Source organism: Oncorhynchus keta, chromosome 34, assembly GCF_023373465.1.
Source record: "Oncorhynchus keta strain PuntledgeMale-10-30-2019 chromosome 34, Oket_V2, whole genome shotgun sequence".
Classification (NCBI taxonomy): domain Eukaryota; kingdom Metazoa; phylum Chordata; class Actinopteri; order Salmoniformes; family Salmonidae; genus Oncorhynchus; species Oncorhynchus keta.
In genome coordinates this window covers 59,937,027-59,945,054 of record NC_068454.1, presented here as the reverse complement: position 1 = coordinate 59,945,054, position 8,028 = coordinate 59,937,027, and positions in this window count along the sequence as shown.

Genomic DNA, 8,028 nt, shown 5'->3' with positions numbered 1-8,028 from the left:
GACTATGATGATATGAGGGCCAGATTGAGAATTTAAGCCAGGACACTGTCAGGATTTGGCCAGGGTTGTTCCGGTTTTTGGTCACTAGATGCCCCCATTGTGCCTTTTGACCTTTTGTTTTCCCTTGATCCCCATTATTATTTGCACCTGTGCCTCGTTTCCCCTGATTGTATTTAAACCCTTTGTTTTCCTCTGTTCTTTGCTCTGTGTTTGTATGTTAGCACCCAGCCCTAGTACTCTGAGAACTCTTGTTGATCCCGGTGGACTCTCTTGTGGAATACTGTTTTTTTTGTTCTTGTTTGTTTGTTTTTTGAGTATCTCTTGAGGCTTTTTGTGCTTTACCTTCCACCTTGTGGATTTACCTTTTTTGTCTTGGAGGATTACCTTTGTTCTTGTAGGATTCCTTTTGAGGTTGTGGAGTTACATGTTTTCCTGAAGAACTTCACTTTTTACTTCATTAAATACACCGTCTCAAGTACTGCTGTGTCTGCCTCATCTTCTGGGTTCTGCCGACTATTCGTGGCTCAGTTGGTTAAGTGACTGTTTCTCACTCCGGAGACCCGGGTTCGTAACCGGGTCCTGACAGGACACCAGGGTTAACACCCCTACCCTTACAAAAAGTGCCATTGGATCTTTAGTGACCACAGAGAGATAGAAAAACCCTAGACCCACTCCAATTCGCATACCGCCCCAACATATTCACAGATGACACAATCTCAATCGCACTCCACACTGCCCTTTCCCACCTGAACAAAAGGAACATGTATGTGAGAATACTGTTCATTGACTACAGCTCAGCGTTCAACATCATAGTGCCCAAAGCTCATCACGAAGTTAAGGACCCTGGGACTAAACACCTCCATCTGCAACTGGATCCTGAACTTCCTTACGGGCCTCCCCCAGGTGGTAAGGGTGGGCAACAACACATCTGCCACGCTGATCCTCACTCCCGGGGACCCTCAGGGGTGCGTGCTTAGTCCCCTCCTGTACTCCCTGTTAACTCACGGCCAAGCCTGACACCAACACCATCATTACGTTTGCTGACGACACAACGCTGAGACATCCTAAAAGGAGGAGGTCAGCTACCTGGCAGTGTAGTGCCAAGACAACAACCTCTCCCTCAATGTGAACAAGACAAAGGAGATGATCATGGACTACAAGAAAAGGAGGGCCGAACAGGCCCCCATTAATATCGACGGGGCTATAGTGGAGCGGGTCGAGAGTTTCAAGTTCTTTGGTGTCCACATCACCAACAAACTATCATGGTCCAAACACACCGAGACAGTCGTGAAGAGGGCACGACAACACCTTTTCCCCTTCAGGAGACTGAAAAGATTTGGCATGGGTCCCCAGATCTTAAAAACGTTCTACAGCTGCACCATCGAGAGTATGACTGGTTACATCGAGAGTATGACTGGTTACATCACCGCCTGGTATGGCAAATGCTTGGCATCCGTAAGGCGCTACAAAGGGTAGTGCGTACGGCCCAATACATCTCTGGGACCAAGCTTCCTGCCCTCCAGGACCTATATACTAGGCGGTGTCAGAGGAAAATGCCAAAAATGTCAATCTCCAGTCACCAAGGCTTAGACTTCTCTCTAAGCCAAGCGGTCCAAAAGGCTCCTTAACAGCTTCTACTCCCGAGCCATAAGACTGCCGAACAATTCATCAAATGGCCACCTGGACTATTTACATGAACCCCCCCCCTTGTTTTTACACTGCTGCTACTCGCTGTTTATTATCAATGCATAGTCACTTTACCCCTACCTACATGTATGAATTACCTTGACTAACCTGTACCCTTGCGCATTGACTCAGTACCGGTACCCCTTTTATATAGCCTCGTTATTGTTATGTAATCTTATTGTGTTACTTTATTTAATTTTTTACTTTAGTTTATCTAGCAAATATTTTCTTACCTCTATTTCTTGAACTGCATTGTTGGTTAAGGGCTTGTAAGTTAGCATTTCATGTGACAAATAACATTTGAATTGATTTTAAATTTGGTTTGAATTGTCTCAAGGCTTAAAAATCCATCTTTAACCTGTTTCCTCCCCTTAATGTACACTGATTGAAGTGGAGTTAACAAGTGACATCAAACATGGATCATATACCTACATAGCTTTTACCTACTCAGTGTATATAGCTCAGTATTTGTATTATTTATTTGATAGTCTTTTTTTTGCTGATCTTTATCAAGGGTGCCAATATTTTCAGATGTGACTGTACCTGAAACTAGCCATGATATTTATTTGTGACAGACTTAACATAGTTTATTCTTAATATACAGTTTGGGGCTACGTGCTTATAATGGTTTGGTAATAATTAAGGAGTCAGAATTATTTAAAACACTAAAAGGTGCAGTCAAAAACATGGTTTCATATACATTTCCACACTATGAAGTAGGAATAATACTGTGGAAATGATGATAATGCCCTTTTAGTGTAAGAGCTGCTTGAAAATGTCTTGGTCAGATGGAGTTTTGGCCTGCCTGGTGACATCACCATTCGGTCAATTAGTTAATAGACCAATAAGAAAGAGAGATCCAAACCTCTGCCAATAACAGCTATGTCTCAGTTCTCCCCTCCCACTCAGTCCACTCCTAGCAAAGTTATTGAAAAATTGCTCTTTGCTATGAAGTTACTTAAAAATATATATATATAACATTTTGATTGAAAAAATTCAGTTACTTAATTGTTACCCAGAAATGATTTAATATTGAGGTAAAAAAAAAAAAACACCTGCATTGGACCTTTAATCCATTTTGCCAAAACATTTCAAATGTGGTAAAAGTTTAAGGAGCTTCAAAATCTTACCTGCAGCGATGAGGGCAATACTTAGAATGTTCCACAAATCTCTCTTTGAATTTGAGGTCATCAAAACCTTTGCCATCTTCCTTTTTACCACAATAATTACCTGATTAGACTTTAATCAGCACAGACAAAAGTGATAATACAAGCTGTGCTGAAAATGATAATTTCATGTCTCTGTCTGTATGGTTAAGTTCCGTAATCTATTGTAGAGAACGTCATAGGAAACACACCCACTGAAAGAGTTGGGCTGATCTGTGACTCACTGATATCTTTCCAGTCAGAGGATTGAAGGGACATTTCACTTAAAAACAATTTGGGCATTTTATTCATTAACCCACTGTTAATACAGTCCCCAAAATATATAGTTTTTGAGTGATATTTACCTTTAAGGTAACCTCAGAGAGTTACACCTAATAGTGAACTTTGTTTCCAGAGGACAACTGAGATGTAAAAACTAGGTGGCAGTATGCACCCTTTCAGTTTATCTACCAACTCATAGAAGTAGTAGAAGAAAATGGACCACTTCAAAATGGAAATTGCCTCAGTTGCGCTGCCTGTGCACTCACATACACCACAATGGGACATACACCAACCTGAAACACAATGTATTGGTGTGGACTGTTCTGCCCTCTGCATTTCAGACCAAAGTGAGACAATCTTAAAGCTCACCATAGACCTATTTAAACAGGTTAGCCTCTACAAAGTCTTTGGATGGATTTGCAGTATGACTATACTGTGTTCTGTTATTTATTCGTCTTTTCCAGTCCTAACTGAATGGGCAATTTGTGTATTTACAGTGTGATTGTGTGTTCTGTTTCACCTGTCTCTGTCCTCCATAGAGGCACAGCCCCCTACTGGTTTAAGTCTCCATTTTCCCATCTTCCCAAAAAAGTGTGTATGTGAGTTAATCAAAATGACCGGTAATGACTAGTGCTTTCTAACATTTCTACGTTTTGCCATACTTTGTCATAATCACTGCAGCTGATAGCATAGCACATACTCAACTTTTACTTGACGATAATCAACGGCATCCATCAATGTCAAATCAAATGTTATTGGTTATATACACATATTTAGCAAACACGGATGTAGCTAAATGTTTGTGTTCCTGGCTCCAACAGCGCAGTAATATCTAATAATTCACAATAATACACACAAATCTAAAAGTAAAACAATGGAATTACGAAATATAAATATTAGGACGAACAAAGTCGGAGTCCGGAGTGTGTGTATGTATGTATATATATATATATATATATATTAATACCAGTCAAAAGCTTGGACACACCTATTCATTCCTGTTTTGTTTTTTTTACACATTGTAGTATAATAGTGAAGATATCAAACTATGAAATAACGCATATGGAATCACGTAGTAACCAAAAAAAGTGTTAAACAAATCCAAATATATTTTATATTTGAGATTCTTCAAAGTAGCCACCCTTTGCCTTCATGACAGCTTTGCACACCAATGGTATTCTCTCAACCAGCTTCATGAAGTAGTCACCTGGAATGCATTTCAATTAACAGGTGTGCCTTGCTCAAAGTTAAATTGTGGAATTTCTTTCCTTCTTAAGACTCAGACCCTTTTTTTTCTTCAATTGTTGCCTAAAATGACATACCTCTAGCTTAGGACCTGAAGCAAGGATATACATATTCTTGATACAATTTGAAAGGAAACACTGGAAATGTGAAAGTTAATATAGGATAAGATAATACATTAAAGCTGGTAGAAGATAATACAAAAAAAAAACATGCGTTGTCTTTTTTCTCTCCATCATCTTTGAAATGCAAGAGAAAGGCCATTGTCTGATTTAGGACTCTAGGCACAATTTAGATTTTGGCCACTAGATGGCAGCAGTGCATGTGCAACATTTTACACTGATCCAATGAACCATTGTATTTCTGTTCAAAATGTTGTATCAAGTCTGTCCAAATGTACCTAATTGGTCAATGTATACTTTAAGTATATAATTGTGCACTCTCCTCAAACAATAGCATGCTATGTTTTCACTGTAATAGCTAATTTAAATTGGACTGTGCAGTTAGATTAACAAGAATTTAAGCTTTCTGCCCATATAAAATATGTCTGTCCTAGCAAATTTCTCTTGTTACTTACAATGTCATGCTAATCACATTAGCGCATGTTAGCACAACCGTCCAGAGGGTGGGACACTGATCTGTAGAGAACCTTAAGAGGATTTATTAATGTGTTTGAGCCAATGAAATCAAAAATCAAATTTTATTTGTCACATGCGCCAACTACAACAGGTGTAGTAGACCTTAGTGAAAAGCTTACTTACAAGCTCTTAACCAACAATGATTTAAGAAAAACATTAACATAAGTGTTAAGAAAATGAACATTTGAAAATAAAATGAACAAATATATAAACAGCAGCAGTAAAATAACAAGTGCGGCTATTTACAGGGGGTACCGGTACAGAGTCAATGTGTGGGGGCACCGGTTAGTCAAGGTAATTTAAAGTGACTACGCATAGATTATAAACAAAGAGTAGCAGCAGCGTAAAAGAGAGGTCTTGGTAGTCCTTTGATTAGCTATTCAGGAGTCTTATGACTTGGGGATAGAAGCTGTTAAGAAGCCTTTTAGACCTCGACTTGTCCTCTGGTCTGATGAAACAAAAATAGAACTGTTTGACCATAATGACCATCGTTCTGTTTGGAGGAAAAAGCGGGAGACTTGCAAGCCGAAGAACAACATCCCAACTGTGAAGCACGGGGGTGGCAGCATCATGTTGTGGGGGTGCTTTGCTGCAGGAGGGACTGGTGCACTTCACAAAATAGATGGCATCATGAGGTAGGACAATTATGTGGATATATTAAAGCAACATCTCAAGACATCAGTCAGGAAGTTAAAGCTTGGTCGCAAATGGGTCTTCCAAATGGACAATGACCCCAATCATACTTCCAAAGTTGTGGCAAAATGGCTTAAGGACAACTAAGTCAAGGTATTGGAGTGGCCATCACAAAGCCCTGACCTCAATCCTATTGAAAAGGGAGGCCTACAAACCAGACTCAGTTACATCAGCTCTGTCAGGAGGAATGGGGCAGAATTCACCCATCTTATTGTAGGAAGGTTGTGGAGGGCTACCTGAAACGTTTGACCCAAGTTAAATATTTTAAAGGCAATGCTACCAGATAGAATATGAGTGTATGTAAACTTCTGACCCACTGGGAATGTCATGAAAGAAATAAAAGCTGAAATAAATAATTCTCTCTACTATTATTCTGACATTTCACATTCTTAAAATAAAGTGGTTATTCCTAACTGACCTAAGAAAGGGAATTTGCTACTAGGATTAAATGTCAGGAAATGTGAAAAACTGAGTTTACAGTGTATTTGGCTAAGGTGTATCTAAACTTACGACTTCAACTGTATATATATATTTTTTGTAATTTCTTTTGTTTTTATTGTTTCCTTTTACGATATAACAATGCAATGCAATTACATTTTGCCCCCCCCAAATTTGGAAAGAATGCCTCTGCTCTCTGCATATCTAAAGGACCGTCTGTAGTAGAAAGGTCCTGCTAGAAGTCTCAAAATATATTGTTTATTTCTTTATGATTGGTAATCAGCTTACTTCTCGTATGTACAGTATGCATTTCCCAGAATGCTTTTCCCATGTACCTGTTTCGCACTGTTGTTTTTTGTTTCAAAGAATATCGTAATGTGTGTTTTATGGAATTCACAAAACACCTTGTCCTGTAAGAGGCTGATGTTCATTTGCCAACATTTCCATTTTTCTATTTCTTCTCCTATTCCAACAGTCAGATCAATGGGTGCATGATCAAATCAAATCAAACTTTATTTGTCACATGCACCGAATACAACAAGTGTAGACCTTACCATGAAATGCTTACTTACAAGCCCTTAACCAACAGTGCAGTTCAAGAAGAGTTAAGAAAATATTTACCAAATAACCTAAAGTAAAAAATTATAAAAAGTAACACAATAACGAGGTTATATACAGGGGTACTGATACCGAGTCAGTGTGTGGGGGTACAGGTTAGAGGTCATTTCAGTAATCATTTTGTCTTTTCAGTAATCATTTTGTGAAGTGACTATGCGTAGATAATAAATAGCGAGTAGCAGCAGTGTACAAAAAAAATGAGGGAGGGGGTCAATGTAATAGTCCAGTGGCTATTTGATTAATTGTTCAAAAGTCTTCTGGCTTGGGGGTAGAAGCTGTTAAGGAGCTTTTTGGTCCAAGACTTAGCGCTCCGGTACTGCTTGCCATGTGGTAGCAGAGAAAACAGTCTTTGACTTGGGTGACTGGAGACTCTGACAATTTTATGGGCTTTCCTCTGACACCGACTATCATATAGGTCCTGGATTGCAGGAAGCTTGGCCCCAGTGATGTACTGGGCTGTACACACTACCCTCTATAGTGCCTTATGGTCAGATGCCGAGCAGTTGCCCTACCAGGCAGTGATGCAACAGGTCGGGATGCTCTCAAACTTTTTGAGGATCTGGGGACACATGCCAAATCTTTTCAGTCTCTTGAGTGGGAAAAGGTTTTGTCGTGCCCTCTTCACGACTGTCTTGGTGTGTTTGGACCATGATAGATCATTGGTGATGTGGACACCAAGGAACTTGAAACTCTCGACCCGCTCCAATACAATCCTGTTGATGTTAATGGGGGTCTGTTCGGCCCGCCTTGTTCTGTAGTCCACGTTCAGCTCCTTTGTCTTGCTCACATTGAAGGAGATGTTTGGGGTTTTAGGCTGGGTTTCTGTACAGCACTTTGTGACATGAGCTGATGTAATAAGGGCTTTATAAATACATTTGTTTGATTGATTGTTGTACTGGCACCACATTGCCATTACAAACAAAATAGCACAATTGATTACAGGCATGTAAAACGTCATCCGTACTCTTCAGCGCCATTTCAAAGATTTATCATAGCTATCATGCCCACACTGCAAGCATCCACTTTATCTATGAGAGAGTGTGAGATCAGTAAATTGTCGATGCGTGAATTAAGTGTTCATATTTGAAAATTATGTGTAATCATGCTTACCTCCAAGTGTTTATTCAAGTTGGATAATCTTTGGATGCCGACAGCAGATGTACCATTGGAAGACATAGCTAGGATTGTAGACTACAAAAGCCTATTCCTGCTCTTTTCCCGCGATCCATCAAACCCATTTGGTGTGTCATCATAGTGGTCCTCTGGCTTATGGTCAGACTCGCTCA